This window comes from Sapajus apella, unplaced genomic scaffold (assembly GCF_009761245.1).
Source record: "Sapajus apella isolate SASKATOON/1434 unplaced genomic scaffold, GSC_monkey_1.0 scaffold98, whole genome shotgun sequence".
In the NCBI taxonomy this organism is placed as follows: domain Eukaryota; kingdom Metazoa; phylum Chordata; class Mammalia; order Primates; family Cebidae; genus Sapajus; species Sapajus apella.
In genome coordinates this window covers 4,248,727-4,266,019 of record NW_022437038.1, presented here as the reverse complement: position 1 = coordinate 4,266,019, position 17,293 = coordinate 4,248,727, and the positions used below count along the sequence as shown (strand labels likewise).

Genomic DNA, 17,293 nt, shown 5'->3' with positions numbered 1-17,293 from the left:
GATACCTATAGGTTTGTTATATAAGGCCTTTGTTGTGTTGAGGTACATACCTTCTATACCTAATTTTTAGAGATTTTTTTTTTTCTCTCATGAATGGTTATTGATTCTGTCAAATGCTTTTTCTTCATCTTTTGAAATGATTGTATGCTTTTTGTCTTTTTGTTAATATGGTGGATCAAATTTTTGTATTTGCGTATGTTAAATCATCTCTGAATATCTGGCATGAATCCCACTTGATTACCATGAATGATCTTTTTAATGCACTGTTGGACTTGGTTTGCTAGTATCTCAGTGAGAATTTTTATATCTGTGTTCATGAGGGATATTGACCTATAATTTTGTTGTTATTTTTGTTGTGTTTTTATTTGGTTTTGGAATTAGGCTAATGTGGACCTCATAAAATGGGCTTGGAAGTATTCCCTCCTTTTTAATTTTCTGGAGTATATATAAAAGAATTGGTATTTATTCTTCTTTAAATGTTTGGTAGACTTCAGCATGGAAGCCATCAATCAGGTCCTGGGCTTTTCTTTGATAGAAGACTTTATTACTGATTCAATTTCCTCACTTGTTATTGGTCTGTTCAGATTTTCTGTAACTTCATAATTTAATCTTAGTACATTGTGTGTCCCGGAATTTATCTACTTCTTCTATGTCATTAAATTTGTTGGTGTATAGCTATTCATAATAGTCTCTTATGATCCTTTGTCTTTTGTGATATCAGTTGTAATGTCTCCTTTTTCATCTCTGATTTTATTTATTTCAGCCTTCTCACTTTTTTCTTAGTCTAGCTAAAGATTTTTCCATTTTATTTATCTTTTTAGTAAGTCAACTCTGTTTTGTTGATTTTGTGAATTGTTTTTTAGTCTCTATTTTGTTTATTTCTACTCTGCACTTTGTTATTTTCATCCTTCTAATTTTAGGTTAGTTTGCTCTTTTTTTTCTTGTTTCTTGAGCAATATTTTTAGGTTACTATATATCTTTATTTTTGAGGGTAGACATTTGTTGCTATAAACTTTAGATCTTAGATCACATGGGTTTGATATGTTTCCATTCTCATTTCTCTCAAGGAAATTTTTAATTTCCCTTTCAATTTCATCATTGACTCATTGGCTGTTTAGGAACATGTTGCTTAATGTTCACGTACTTGTAAAGTTTCCAGAGTTTTTCTAATTGTTGACTTCTAGATTTATACCATTGTGGTCAGAAAAGATACTTGATATGATCTCTACATTCTTAAATTTGTTAAAAATTGTGTTGTGACCTAACATGTGCTCTACCTAGAAAATGTTTCATATGCAGTTAAGCCGAAAGTGTATTCCGCAGCTGTTAGATGGAGTGCTTTGTAAATATTTTTTAGGGCCATTTGGTCTATGGTGCAGTTTAAGTCTGCTGTTTCTGTTAATTTTTTTGTCTAGATGATGTGCCCATTGTTGAAACTGGAGTGTTGAAGTGCCCTGCTTTTATTGTTTCACATCTCTCTCTCCCTTTATGTCTAATAATATTATTTGCTTTATATATTTGGGTGCTTCATTGTTGGGCACATATGTATTTACAATTGTTATATCCTCTTGTTGAACTGATCCTTTCAGACATTTTATATATGTTCTTTTTTGGGGGGTCTTTCACTAGAGACTTACTGAGTTTATTTAGGCGTGTCATGTTTTCCTGCTTCATGTCTTTATGTCCCTACATTGATCTCTGCACATCTAGTGGAATTGTAGCTTTTTCTAATTTTATAGAGTAACTTTTATAGGAAGAGACTTTGCCTGTAGTTGACCCCCTAGAGTGTGTTTGGGTATGCGACATTGCCTTTTTTTCTAGGTAGATTATTAGTGTGATCTCTGTGCAGTTTTTTTTCAGCTGTAATCCTAATTAGTGATGTCTGTTATTACCTCAGGGGCCGAGGCTGTAGGAGTTTGTCATGATGGTGGGGCAGGATGTCTAGCAGTATGTCCAATTTCAAGATTGCCCCAAACCATAGCTGCTTTGTCTTAGGGTTGGAAGATGCTCAAGGTGGGCTTCTACTCTAAGTCAATGTAGTTGCATGTACTTCCTGTTGTTCTTCAAACTGGATTTGGACCAGGGAACTTTCAGGTAGCAAGGATGGCTAGTATATGTGGTAGCAGTGGGGACTGATGGGGATCTCTGTCTTGCTTTTTCTCCAAGAGAAGAAGTCTCCCCTGACTCTGAGCTCATTCAGGCAGGAGAAACATTGTGGCAGAGTCAGGGTGCCTTGCTCCCCTCTCTATGGTGTTATCAAGGGTTTCCATGCTTCACGAGGATGTCCCTGCTTCCCTGGGGTTCTCCAATGTACTTCCTCAGTCACTGTAGTCAAAATAGAGTTGTTTATTCATTGTTTTAATTCATTTTTGTGAGGGTAGCAAGTACCAGGTAACTCTAGTCAGCCATTTTGCTGACGTTACTGGAAAGAGAATTTGAAATAACATTTACCATAGCTTTCAGATAATATGATTTGAGTTACTGTGCCATAGAAAATGAAAATGTAACTTGCAAAATAATGTTCATTGCTTATTAGTATAATGTGTAAAGGCAAAACTCAATTTAAAAAGAGAGAAAATACACATTTCTGGTAAAAGCCTACACACATAAGGTATAGGTAAGCTTTAGTAAAGAATTGTGCTTTGAGAAACCCAAGTTGGACATCTGTGATAAGCAGGCAGGAATATAGATGTGTCTGGAGGTCAAAGCTGGGGAGTCAGGGCTGGAGTTTTTTTTTTTGTTTGTTTGTTTGTTTTTTTCATTTGAGACGGAGTCTCATTGTGTCACCAGGCTTAAGTGCAGTGGTGTAATCTCAGCTCACTGCAACCTATGCTTCCTGAGTTCAAGCAATTCTTCTGCCTTAGCCTTCTAAGTAGCTGGGATTACAGGCACGTGCTACCATACCCATCTAATTTCTGTATTTTTAGTAGAGACAGCTTTTCACCATGTTGGCCAGGATGGACTCGATCTCTTGACCTTGTGGTCCACCCGCCTCGGCCTCCCAAAGTACTGGGATTGCACGCGTGCGGCTAGAGATTTAAATTTGAGAAATCAATATGTAGATAACATGTAAAGCCATGAGACAAGATGAATCACCCAATAAAAAAAGTGTTGATAGAGAAGTGGACAGAAGACAGGAGCCTTAAGTGCAAACACATGATAACTCATTTTCAATGCCCACATTTTCTCAGACTGCTTCCCTAACATCCATGCATACATGCACATACAAACACACAAAGATGACAGTTGTACTTCTAGTATCTAGTTGAATTCAGACACTGCATACACTTGTGATATGTAGTATCACTGCTAAAGATGAGACTATTAATAGACAAAGACTTCCGAAGGGTTGTTTAGAGACATTTGGAGTCACACAGAACCAATGTGCCGCTGTTTTAAGAGCTCTGTGGCATCAAATTATTTGGATTTGAATTTCAAATCCACTGTTCCTATCCAGTGGCCTTGGACAAAGTATTTAATTTTTTTTGTTGCCATTCAGTTTCGTTGTTTATGTAATAATAGTATCTACTTTATAAGGTTCTTGTGAGGATGAAATGTGCTAAAATAGGTAAAACATATGGTAGCTCACCAAATGTTCACAATTCTTATCCAAGAATTATGTAACAGAGTTTGAAGGGATCCTAGCAGCTTTCTTTTCTAAGCATCCCGCCCTCCAGGAATTCTCTCAGGGAGCTCACTACATCATGAGGCTGTTGTTTCTATACTGATGAGATCTTGGTGTTGCAGAGTCACTTTGCATGTGGAAACCAAACCTACCTCTTCTCACTGCTACACTTGGATTGTATTTTTGCATTCCAGAGAGCTACCGAATAAGTAGCCACTTGTACTGAACCTTCAGCTGCCTGGAGGCAGCTCTCCTGTCTTTTTTTCACCCTGCTCCTTTATTCTGTACACAAAATGAATTCCAGGCTTCTCATACTCCTGGGCTTCCCTCCATCTATAGATATTGCCATTTGTCAAAGTTCCTTTAAAATTTGCCTATGAAATTTGTACATCAAGACATACAAGTGCTTGTTATAGTGCAAATGTTAAGCACATCTGATTTGAGCTGAGACGGATGAAGAAAAACAGTGAATCCATTTGGTGTTTGTGATGCTTTTAGGTTTGGCAACTTTAAGAGAAATAAAGTAAAATTAGTTTAATTATTTTGCTAAGTGAAAACCTAACGTAACTTCCTAAAGTGTGTTTCTAAATTGAGCAGAACACACCTGGCCTTTTGGTGATAGGCATACCTATTTATAAATGAGTGATTTCAACATGTGGGTCATAACATATATATGAGAAAGATTCTTTCAATTTTAGAGTGCCTTTTCATTAAAGGTATCCTAGCTGGACACCTGTGAAGATTCATAATCCATTATTTATCTTGTGCATTTCTATAGTGCCTGTTGCCATAGTAACCTACTCAGACTGGGATATAAGACAATAAACAAATAAGCTTGGAAAGACCACTATAGTCACAGATACCTTGAATCATGAATACTGTACTATGATGAATAGGAAAGTTGATGATGTTCTATTGAAAAAATGATAAATCAAGATTATAAAGGCTCCTGGAACAACATACTGTAAAGGAAGACTTCTGACAACACTATTTTAAGGGCTATAGGTTCACACAGTAGGTAAAGGCTTAAAAAAAATGACCATTTTCACAATGAAATACTACTCAGCCTTTATTTTTTATTTATTTAAATTTGTAAGTTATTTCATTAGGTTCTTCTTAAGAAATAAAGAATACTAATGTGTGAAAATAAATTGCATTCATCAGGGCAAACACAGATCACAGATAGCCCTGGAGCTGAAGAATAGCTTTGAGTTTGGTAAAATTTTTGAGTCCACAGTTTTCTGGTCAACTTTGCGCTGCTCTGTAATCTCGTATTTCTCTTTTTCTTGTTGGAGATCTCACCTTCCTACTGTGTAGGTTTCTGCAGCTTCTTCTTGAAGTAAATGTCAGTAACATGTTTTGGGATTTTCACATTAGTGGTATCAATTTTGGTTGAGGTGGCAATGACCAAATTTCCAGTGTGCTCTTTGTAGAGGAACTTGATTGAGGATCAGAGGTCTAGTCATACGTAACAAGCCACTAGCCAGCTACTTCCAGAAAACCACCCTTTTGCCTCTGTGGCACCCAGTGAGGATGATCAGAATGGTCCTGGGGGTGATGCTGGCTCGCAGTTTTCTCACGTGCCAACTGAAGGGTATTTTTACAAGGCTCAACAGCTTTCTAGGCATATCATTAGTAGGATGATATCTAGGTCCTTTGAAAAGGTTAACCAGCCTGGTACTGCTATTCTGGTTACCATCAACTGGTTTTGCAACAGTTGCAACAACCTTCTTCTTTTCCTTTTCAACCTTGGATTTAGCGGCAGAGTACTTCGTCTTGTACACGGCCTTTCTGAAATACATAGCAGATGGGGAGTAGCTGGCAATTCCTTTGACAAGGTTAGAATTTTGGCTGCAATGGGGCTTTCCCTTCTTGGGCTTTTTAGCCTTGAGGTCACCCTTTTTCACCTTGCTACCAGCATCAGGCTTCTTGGCTTTGGGTTTCTTCTCCTTACCACCTGGCTTGTCAACTTTTTCGCCTGCCATTGTGCAAGATGGGAAAGAGCTATTCAGCCTTTAAACTGAAGGAAATCCTGTCATTAGTGACAATATGAGTGAATCTAGAGGACGTTATGCTAAGTTAAATAAGCCAGGCACAGAAAGACAAGTACCACATGATCTCACTTAAATGTGGAATCTAAAGAAGTGGAATTCATAGAAGCAGAGTAGACTAGTGGGAGAAAACTTCTGCAATCTACCCATCTGACAAAGGGCTATTATCCAGAATCTACAGAAACTTAAACAAATTTACAAGAAAAAATCTAACAACCCCATCAAAAAGTGGGCAAAGGATATGACCAATATAAACAGACACTTTTCAAAAGAAAACATTTATGTGGCCAATTAACATATGAGAAAAAGTTCATCATCACTGGTCATTAGAGAAATGCAAATAAAAAGTACAATGAGATACTATCTCATAACAGTTAGAATGACAATCATTAAAAAATCGGGAAACAACTGATGCTATAGAGGATGTGAAGGAATAGGAATGCCTTTACACTGTTGGTGGGATTGTACCTTAGTTCAACCATTGTGGAAGACAGTGTGGCGATTCCTCAATGATTTAGAACTAGAAATACCATTTGACCCAGCAATCCCATTATGGGTATATACCCAAAGGATTATAAATCATTCTGCTATAAAGACACATTCACACGTAAGTTTATTGCAGCACTATTCACAATAGCAAAGCCTTGGAAGCAACCCAAATGCCCATCAATGTTAGACTGGATAAGAAAATGTGGCACATATACACCATGGAATACTATGCAGCTATAAAAAAGGATGAGTTCATGTCCTTTGCAGGGACATGGATGTAACTTGAAACCATCATTCTCAGCAACCCAACACAGGAACAAAAAACTAAACACTGTATCTTCTCACTCATAAGTGAGAGCTGAAGAATGAGAACACATGGACACAGGGGGGAGAACATCACACACCAGGGCCAAAAGGGGGCAGAGGGCAAGGGGAGGGATTGCATTAGGAGACATACCTAATGTCGATGACGGGTTGAGGGGTGCAGCAAACCACCATGGCACATGTATACCTATGTAACAAACCTCTATGTGCTGCACATGTATCACAGAACTTAAAAGTATTAAAATAATAAAAAAAAGAATAGTAGTTACCTGGGGCTGACAGCAGGGGGCAGGTTGAAGGGAGGATTGGCGAAATGGTCAAAGGATTCAAATTTCATTTAGAAAGAGTAAATTCAAGAGATCTATTATGCAACATGGTGATTATAGTTAATAACAATATGTTGTATTCTTTAAAATTGCTAAGAGAGTAGATTTTAAGTGTTCTCACTGCCAAAAATAAATGATAAGTGTGCAAGGTAATGCATATGTTAAATAGCTTGATTTTGTCATTCCACAATGTAGAGATCAAAATATGTTGTAAACCATACATGTATACAATTTTAACTTGTCAGTTAACTATATATAAATATATATGTGCATGTATGTGTATATAAGTGTGTGTGTATATATGTATATATGTATGTGTATACATATATATATATATATATACACACACACACACAGAAAGAGAGAGAGAGAAAGAGAAGAGCTAAAAAAAATGATTGTTTTCTTTGGACACTCTTCAAAGAACACCAGGACCATTTGGAACTGAAAACGATAATCAGACAATAAGTTAAATAAAAATATAAGATACTACTGATTAAAATGGGGAAATGGTATTACATTGATAAAAATATGAACATTCAAGGTTTGATATGGGCCCTTTTAAATAAATTAGAGAATAACAGACAAGTATTTATCAAAATAATTTAAGGTGTTCTAAGTTATAACATATTTTCACGTCTATAGTAGCCTTCAGTTTGACTAAATTTTAAGGAAAGATTTTTGATGTTGTTTTCCTCTCTTTCCAATTTGATTTCATTTTCTCTATTGTTTTAGCTAATTCTTTTGTTCCAAATATGCCATAAAAACATTGTGGTACATGTTAGCAACTCCTAGATGTATGTGCCTTGGGTGTATATGGGCATTTAAAGATAAATTACAAAGTTAAAAAGGTAGAAATGATTTTAGAATGTTGCTTAACATGATGGATATGAAACTTTCTCAGATCTATAGAAAATTGCTTTTAGGTAACCGTCACACTATTATAAGCTAAAATTAATACAAACCCCAAAACTCAGGTGAGGAAGGAGTGTTGCTTATTGGTCTGAAGCCAGAATTGGGTCTCTTCTCCTGGGCTTTAATCCCAGCACTGTGACTATCAGTAAGTCATTTGCATTTTAACCCCATGATGCCTCAGTTTCCAAATTTGTTATACAGAAAAAACACTGACCTAACTCATAAAGCCGTGGAGATTTAAAGATGAAATATTACTGCTCTCGGAAAATATGAACTGCAATAATGCTAATTATTATTACAAAAATAAATGCATGTTCATCATATGGTAATTTAAGCAGAATGAGGTTGGGGAAAGGAGACTCTCAGAGCTCTTTTGTGTCAGCTAAATGAATCCTCTCCATTTAGCTGGCTCTGTAATAGCAGTCAGATGATTGGAGGATTTGCAAATGATACAGTGTTGATGCGGTTAGAGGAATGGAAGATTAAAAACAATTCTCAGTTATATGACTCATATAGATTATAGGAGAGCAGTCCTGCTCACTGTAGCATCTTAGTTCCAAGGACCCATAATATCTGAATCCAGAACTCATAAGCAGTTGAGACAACCTATAGAATCAGTCTAACCAAATGTGTCAGTCCCACAGCCAATTAGTCACATTGACATGGCCTCTATAAGCATCCCACCAAATCTAAGATACATAGGAGGCCAATGAGCTTGTTATCACAATTTAAAAAATTAATTTATTTTTTAAATTATTATACTTTAAGTTCTGGGGTACAAGTGCAGAAATTACAGGTCTGATACATAGGTATGCATGTGCCATGGTGGTTTGCTGCACCTATCAACCCATAATCTACATTAGGTATTTCTCCTAATGCTATCCCTAAACCCCCACCCTCCAATAGGCCGCAGTGTGTGATGTTCCCTTCCCTGTGTCCATGTATTCTCACTCTTCAACTCCTACTTATGAGTGAGAACATGTGGTGTTTGGCTTTCTGTTCTTGTGTTAGTTTGCTGAGAATGATGATTTCCAGTTTCATCCATGTCCCTGCAAAGGACATGAACTCTTCCTTTTTTATGACTGCATAGTATTCCATGGTATATATGTGTCATACTTTCTTCATCTAGTCTATCATTGGGGGGCATTGGGGTTGCTTCCAAGGCTTTGCTATTGTGATCAGTGCTGTGATAAACATACATGTGCATGTGTCTTTATAGTAGAATGATTTATAGTCCTTTGGGCATATACCCAGGAATGGGATTGCTGGGTCACATGGTGTTTCTAGTTCTAGGTCCTTGAGGAATTGTGACACTGTCTTCCACAATGGTTGAACTAATGTACCCTCCCACCAACAGTGTAAAAGCATTCCTATTTCTTCACATCCTCTCCAGCATCTGTTGTTTCCTGACTTTTTAATGATTACCATTTTAACTGTTATGAGATAGTATCTCACTGTACTTTTTATTTGCATTTCTCTAATGGCCAGTGATGATAAGCTTTTTTTTCATATGTTTGTTGGCTGCATAAATGTCTTCTTTTGAGAAGTGTCTGTTCTTATGCTTCATCCATTTTTGATGGGATTGCTTGTTTTTCTCTTGTAAATTTTTTAAAGTTTTTTGTAGATTCTGGATATTAGCCCTTTGTCAGATGGATAGATTGCAAAAATTTTCTCCTATTCTGTAGCTTGCCTGTTCACTCTGATGATAGTTTCTTTTGCTGTGCAGCAGCCCTTTAGTTTAATTAGATCTCATTTGTCAATTCTGGCTTCTGTTGCCATTGCTTTTTAGTCATGAAGTCTTTGCCCGTGCCTATGTCCTGAATGGTATTGACTAGGTTTTCTTCTAGGGTATTTATGGTTTTAAGTCTTACATTTAAGTCTTTAATCCATCTTGAGTTAATTTTTGTATAAGGTGTAAGGAAGGGGTCCAGTTTCAGCTTTCCGCACATGGCTTGCCAGTTTCCTTAACACCATTTATTAAAAAAGGAATCCTTTCCCTATTGCTTGTTTTGTCAGATTTGTCAAAGATCAGATGGGTGTAGATGTGTGGTGTTATTTCTGAGGCCTTTGTTCTGCTCCATTTATCTATATAATTGTTTTGGTACCAGTACTATGCTGTTTTGGTTACTGTAGCCTTGTAGTATAGTTTGAAGTCAGGCAGCATGATTCCTCCAGCTTTAAATAAAAAATTAATTTATTCTTGCACAACTTCTTGCTAATTAGAACTATTATGTCAGTCTTTTAATTACACATTCAACCAGTTCTACATGTCATGTGACCCAAGTGACCCAAGATAGAGACAGCATATCCAACTGGAAATTGAGATATTCATGAATTCTGCCTCACTGATCACCTCTGATTCAGCCAAACAAATATTTATATTATCATCGTTATTATATTGCATGTTAGATGTACCTGGGATTTTGTAGATGCTAGAATAGACATTCCATTGTTTCCTGGAAGGAGCATAGAACAAGCTGGTCATGAAACAGTAGAGAATTTAAGTGGGTATCGGTTTCAAAGAACATAGACTGAAGCTGTCAGAAAAATTTGGGTACATGAAGAGACGACTTCAAAAAGAGACACCTGAGAATTTCCTCCAAATTAATGGATGACCAAAAAAATAATAATTAGCATAGGATTATAGTAAAGCAGCATGGGGAAACTTATGAGAAAATATTTGTTGCATATACACAATATGCCATAACATAGTGAGAAAACATTGAATTAATCTGTTTCAAGGGGTATTTTGAAGTTATCTTTAAAAATTGTCTGATTGAAAGGGTTTTCTTTTTTCTTTAAATCAGTGGCTAACATTCACATGAGATTGGTGTTGCCTCTAACTTTTCTTTTTCCCTGTCATCCTTCACTGGGTTGGCAGAATGACCTAGGTCTGAAAATGCAAATATATCAAAGGACATTATAGTACCTGATAGTACCTGACAGCTTCTCTTTGTCAATTTGTGAAAGTTTGGTAACAATTTTGGAAGGTATTTCATGAGAATGAGAACACAACCATCTGGTCATTTTCACTGGTCTATATCTTATCCTCTGGCCATACCTCACATTGCCCCATCTTCATGCCATTGCTTATACTGCTTCCACCATCATCTTCATCCCAGCCTTGCACCTCTTCCAAAGAGAACATCCTCTTCAGAGTCTAGACTAAGCTCATTCCCCTGGCTTAACAGAATTTATTAATGGTAGCCCAATTTTAGCCAATTTAAATCTTTTTGGGAGGAGGCAGAGTAAAATTTATAAATGACTAAAAGCATGTGTCCCAGGGCTGCCAGAACAAAATACCATAGACTGGGTGAATTAAACAAGAAAAGTTTATTTTGTTACAGTTTTGGAAGCTGGGAAGTCTGAGATCAGAGTACCAGTATATTCTCATTCTGATAAAGTCTCTCTTCCTGGCTTAAGGACAGCCATCTTTGTACTGTGTGCTCACAGGGACTTTCTTTATCTGTGCAGATAAAGATCTCTCTGTCCTCCTCTTCCTATCAGGCCACCATCTAATCAGATTAGGACTTCACCTTTATGACTTAGTTTAGCATTAATGACATTCTAAAAGCCGTATCCTCAGATATAGTCATACTGGGGGTTGGGGCTTCAACACAAGAATTGTTAGGGCTTGGGGGTACAATTCAGTTCATAGCAGCATATCTCTGGTTTTGAAAGTAAACATCTACTGTTTAGTAACATCTTTTTTGAATTGGGCACATCTTTTTCTTTTTAAATTAAAAGTAACTAATTCATTACTGTTCCCATTAGACGAAAACTGGTGATTGTTAAAGACATGTAAAATGAAAGTAAGCCAAAAGAAGAAAACGAGAACGATAGTCATCCCACTATCCAAATCGACTGCTAAGACTTTGTTTTTTGCATTTCCAGACATTTTTCAATGTATATCTTTATACTTTTAAAAACTGGAATCATATTATATATGCTATATATACTTTTTAAATAACCTGACTTTTCATTGTTAAATATTTATATACAACATTTTAAGGGCTGCAGATTATTTCATTCCATGAATAAACTGTAACTTACAGAACAATTTCTGCTTTTTTATATCAATTTATAATTATTACAAACATGAATATCTTACTTCATTCTTATCCAGTAATATCCTTACTTCATCCACTTATTCAATAATATCCTTAAAATAAATTCCTAGGAATTACATTACTGAGAAAAAGAGTGATATGGTTTAAAAGTTTCCTCCAAAAGCTCATGCTGAAAGTTAACCTCCAATGTGATAGTATTGAGACTTGGAACTTCAGCAGGTGATTGAGTCATGAAGGCACATTAATGGATTAATCTATTCATGGATTAATGGGTTAATGGATGAATGTATTATCATGGGAGGGGAACTGGTAGCTTTATAAGAAGGGAAAGAGAGATCTGAGTTGGCAAGCTAGCACACTTAGCCACCTCACTTTGTGATATCCTGCACCACTTCAGAAAACTCTGTAGAGTCCCTACCAGCAAGAAGCCTCTCACTTTCAACACCTCAGTCTTTAGAATTGTAAGAAATACATACATGTTCTTTATAAATTATCCAGTTTCAGATCTTCTGTTATAAGCAATAGAAAATGGACTGATACAAAAAGGATGTATTTTTACCAAGATTTTTTTCATAAAGATTTCCAGATTGACCTACTGGAAGAATTTACAAATGTTGATAACCACCAGTAGTACAGAAAGCAGGTATCCCACCAACACTAAAGTTAATACTTGTACTACTTCACAATTTAGGATGCTGAAAATATCTAATTTTATTTTTTATAGTATTAATCCTAGTATAATAAAACTTGCTTTATATGCTATTAGGAGTTCACATTTCCTCTTTCAAATTTCCCTGTTTGTATTCTTTGCCCACTGTTTCTTTGCTTGGAATTTGCATCTTTTTCCTTTTGTTTTGTTATTATTGAGTAATTTTTTGAATTATCGCTGATACTTTACCAAAAATTTTGAGGAAACTAAAGTCTTCTTTTCTGACTAAATGATGAAATCACTAATAAAATGTTTGGACTTCTCCTATGACCTAAAAGATTATGTCACGATATACTTTTTATCCAATGTCAAGTTCATTTACAGATATGCTTGTTTTTTAAAAAAGGTTAATATTGAGAATCTCACAGCAATATATCCTTTATTTTAAAAACTACACATTTTGTAACAGAGCCAAATGGAAATCCAACTTTCTATTATAAAAAAAATATTTTCCAGTGAATCTGTTAGCATTATTTAGAAACTAATTTATGATATAATCTCACTGGAAGCCTGTAATTATTCTGAGTAAAGAAAAATGCAAATTCTTATAAATAACACATCTTAGCATTACCTGATTTGTGAAGTAAGTAAATGTGAGTTAAACAAAATTTATTTTATATATAAACTAATAGACAGTGTTCTTAAAGTAGAATTGCAAGTTGGAGGTAAAATACAAAGTAACTTAATGGTCGTTAGTCACCCATTTATAAAATAGCTCAACAATATTTGTATGTGTTTCAAATATTTTTATTCCATTCTTAAGACTTACAAATGCATCAATAAATTTACTATGTGTATCCTGATAATAGAAGTTGGTTGATCCTTGTAATATATCCTTTAAAAAAGTGCTCCTAAAATCTCAGGATACTCTTTTCACATTAATCACAAGCATTAAGAAATTCCATGAACAACAAATACTTACGAACTATGATCTGTCTACATATACAGTGGTCTACATCAAGGTTTACGATTGGTGAGAACTCTTGGTTTAGTATGAATATATTTGGGCATTGAGTCTAGTATTCCATAAATGTATTAGTTAGGTGACTATGTACAAAATTAATTGAGTTTGTTTAGATGAACTCTGCAGTAGTTAGTGTTATGTGTCAACTTGTCCTTGCTATAGTACCCATTTATTTAATCAAACACTACTGCAAGTGTTGCTGTGAAAGTATTTTACATATGCGACTAACATCTATAGTTAGTTAACTTTAAAGTAGACCCTTGAGAACGTGGGTGGGCCTTATCCAATCAGTTGAAGGCCTTAAGAACAGAAGTTGAAGTTTTCTAAAGCAGAAGAAACTCTACCTCAAGGTTGCAACATTAAATCCTGATTGAATTTCCAGCCTGGGATCTGCACTACGGATTTAGGACTTGCCAGCTCTTGCAATCTATGAACTTATTCTTTAAAAAATTTCTTAAAGTGAGCCAGGCATGGTGGCTCACACCTGTAATCCCAGCATTTTGGGAGACTGAGGTGAGCAGATCACTTGAGGTCAGGAGTTCGAGACCAGCCTGGTCAACATGGCTAAACCCTGTCTCTACTAAAACTACAAAAATTAGCTAGGCATGGTGGCATACGCCTGTAATCCAGCTCGTTGGGAGGCTGAGGCGGGAGAATCGCTTGAACTTGGGAAGTGGTGGTTGCAGTGAGCTGAGATCACACCACTGCACTCCAGTCTGGGTGACAGAGCAAGACTCCATCTCAAAAAAAAAAAAGTCCTTAAAATCAAGAGACCCCATATATATATGGTGGACCACTGAACAATGTGAGAGTTAGAGGAACCAGCCTCCCCATACAGTTGAAAATCTGTTTAACTCCTGACTTCCTCAAAACTTAACTACTAATAGCCTATTGTTAACTGGAAGCAGCCTTGTAGATAACATAAATATGTAATTATTTCATATTTTTGTAGGTTACATGTATTATACTGTATTCTTACAATAAAATAAGCCAGAGAAAATAAGATGTTGTTAAGAAAATTGTGAGAAAGAGAAAATATATTTACTATTCATTAAGTGGAAGTAAGTCACCATATTAGTCTTGTTGTCTTCACATTTCACTTTGAATAGGCTGGTGTGTACGTGTGTGTGAGTGTGTGTGTGTGTGTGTGTGTGTGTGTCCTATTATGTTCTGTTTTTCTGGAGAACCATGACTGTTACAATCACTAATATCACTATTAGTTCCAGCATTCCAATATCCTGTCAAAATGAATTAAGAAGGCCACAACTGTTTGTTTATGGGACACAAATAATTAAAAGACAACGTCTCACTAGTGTTTTCAGTTAGAAAAAATATACTAAAGGGGTTACTTTTCCAAGGGAAAAAAAGCCTGTGTGTGTGTGTGTGTGTGTGTGTGTGTGTGTGTGTGTGTGTGTGTGTAATTACAGTGTTTATGTGTATGGACAGACAGAAACAAATAGAGACAAAGATATAATACATAAAGTTTGAAGAATTATTTCATGCATTTTTATTATTGAAAGTAAATTTAGCTCTGAGGGCAGATGTCAAAGTGACAGGGCTAGACACTGAAATTCTCTATCAATGACTGTCTAGTGAGCTAAGGCACAGAGAGTACACATTTCTCACGCAAAGCACTGCAGAGTTATAGATCTCTAAATATTTAAACTACTTCTGAAAAATGATGGATTAGTCATTGTTGAGTACAGAGAGTATGACTCAATAGACTCATAATATTATTGAATGTGGTCAAACTCGCATTTCCATAAAAAAGCGTATACCTATGCTAATTTGGATCATGTTCACAAACACATAATCACCAATATAGCATCAATGAAATCAGAACCATAGAGTGGTATTATTAGTAGTCAATATAGGAGTATGAAATGCACTTGAATTTTATATATATATATATATATTTTTTTGTATGAATTATATCTATATATATATATATATATATTCCTCTCTATACCCTCTACACATGATAGGGAATAATGATTAGAAGATCCCTTTCTGTGAGAGGGCTTCTTCTTGTTTGTTAACAAAGGTGTTAAAGACAGCCAGCCAAACACTAACAGGAGCACAGCTATAGTCAGGTTTATTAGTTTGCTGCTTGCAGCAAGGGAGAATACAAACCAGGGGAATTGAGGTGTCTCAAAACAAAGGAGTTCGGGATGAGGTGCTTAGGGAATTTTGGAGGCTGAAGTTAGTAACAGGATGGTGTTGGCAGAAATTGGACCAAATCTGAAAAGAAAGTAGTAGTTGGAATAGTCAGTGAACTTATTTTTATAATGCGTCTCTGCAGAGTTCTTCTTGTTAGTGTTAGATCAGCTTGTTTGTGGTTTTCTCAAGAAACTACAGGTCTGATGGAGCTGGTGTTCAAGACTTTGAGCTTTAATAGTCTGCAGTTATGGTTTGGTTTCTTACAGTTCGTTTTGGAGCCATTATTGTTTTGCAGGTGTGGTTTCTCTTTCACTTGTCATTCCCCCTCACAGCAGAGCTGCCAGCACGACCAATTTTCATTGTAATGCTCCCTCCCTCATTCTGGTCATTCTTCAAACTACGATGAAGGATGCACCATTATATTCTGGGGACTTGATCAATCCAGGTATCTAGCACTATTTGATGGGTCATGATCATGTAACGTGTTTTTGATGGTAGTTGTTTTGATCTCTACAGGCATCAGGCCTTCTTATTCTTTGTGTTGGATGATCAATTGTTGTATCATCAGGCATGACAGCAGAAGCACAACAGCATTTAAAACTCTGGAGTTCACACATTTGACCACTGCAACAGAGGCAAACACTAAGACAAGGATTATTATTAAAGTTTGAAGTGTACTTCAAAGCTACAATCCTAGACCTCCAAATCCAGGCCATGAAAATTTGCCTAGAATCTGTTTCAATTTTTATTACATAAACAAATTGCTTTTTTTCCCCTTTGATCTGGATATGTATTGCTCAACTTTTCCAGTGCAAATCTTAAAATACTATATCTGAACAAAATCTGTGATGCTGAATTAGGAAATGTCATGTTTGAAAAGAGAATCAACTATGGAACTTTATCTAAAAAGTTACTCGCTGAATATGTTGCAGTGCCCAATTTCTAGTTATTGAAATCCCAAGCAAAAACTTGGTTATTGTTGCTTTAGTGTTTGTGTGATCCAGTGTCACTGAATGCATATTTATTAGAGTGTCAAGCAGTATTGGAACAATCAGAAGAAAATAGTTTAGTGCAGAATCTGGGGTCACTTAGGTTTGGCTTACTAGTTATGTGAACTTGGAAAAGTTTTTCTGTTTTTCTTGTTTTATAAAATCTATTTTATTTATTTTAGGTATGTAACATCATGTTATAGGATACATATAAAGAGCAAAATGGCTACTCTACTGGAGCAAATTAACATATCCATAATCTCACATACTTACCCGCGTGTGTGTGTGTGTGTGTGTGTGTGCGTGTGCACCTGAGCGCATGTTTGGTGAGAGCAGGTAAACTCATTCAGCAAAAGTTTCAAATGCAATGCAATAGTCTTCATGTTGTACATTAAATCTCTAGACTTTTTCATCCTACATATTTGCTACTTTGTATCCTTTCACCTATACTTCATTTTCTCTCCTCCCATCCCAGCCCTCATCCGTTGTAACCACTGTTTTATCCTCTGCCTCTGGTATATTTTACTTTCCAACGTTTCAGGCTACAAAACTAATGTACAAAAAGAAGTAGCATTTCTATACACCAGTAATGTTCAAGCTGTGAGCCAAATCAAGAATGCAATTCCATTCACAATAGCCACAAAAAGAATGAAATATCTAAGAATACAGCTTAT

General features: G+C 35.9%; 1 long non-coding RNA gene across 1 annotated transcript; it reads left to right on the top strand.

The window, feature by feature from the left end:
* The first annotated feature begins 332 nt into the window (after positions 1-332).
* Positions 333-17,068, top strand: LOC116536091. The gene is made up of 3 exons (XR_004262476.1): positions 333-343; positions 13,157-13,164; positions 16,996-17,068. It is a non-coding gene; the product is annotated as an uncharacterized LOC116536091 (long non-coding RNA).
* The last annotated feature ends 225 nt before the right edge of the window (positions 17,069-17,293 follow it).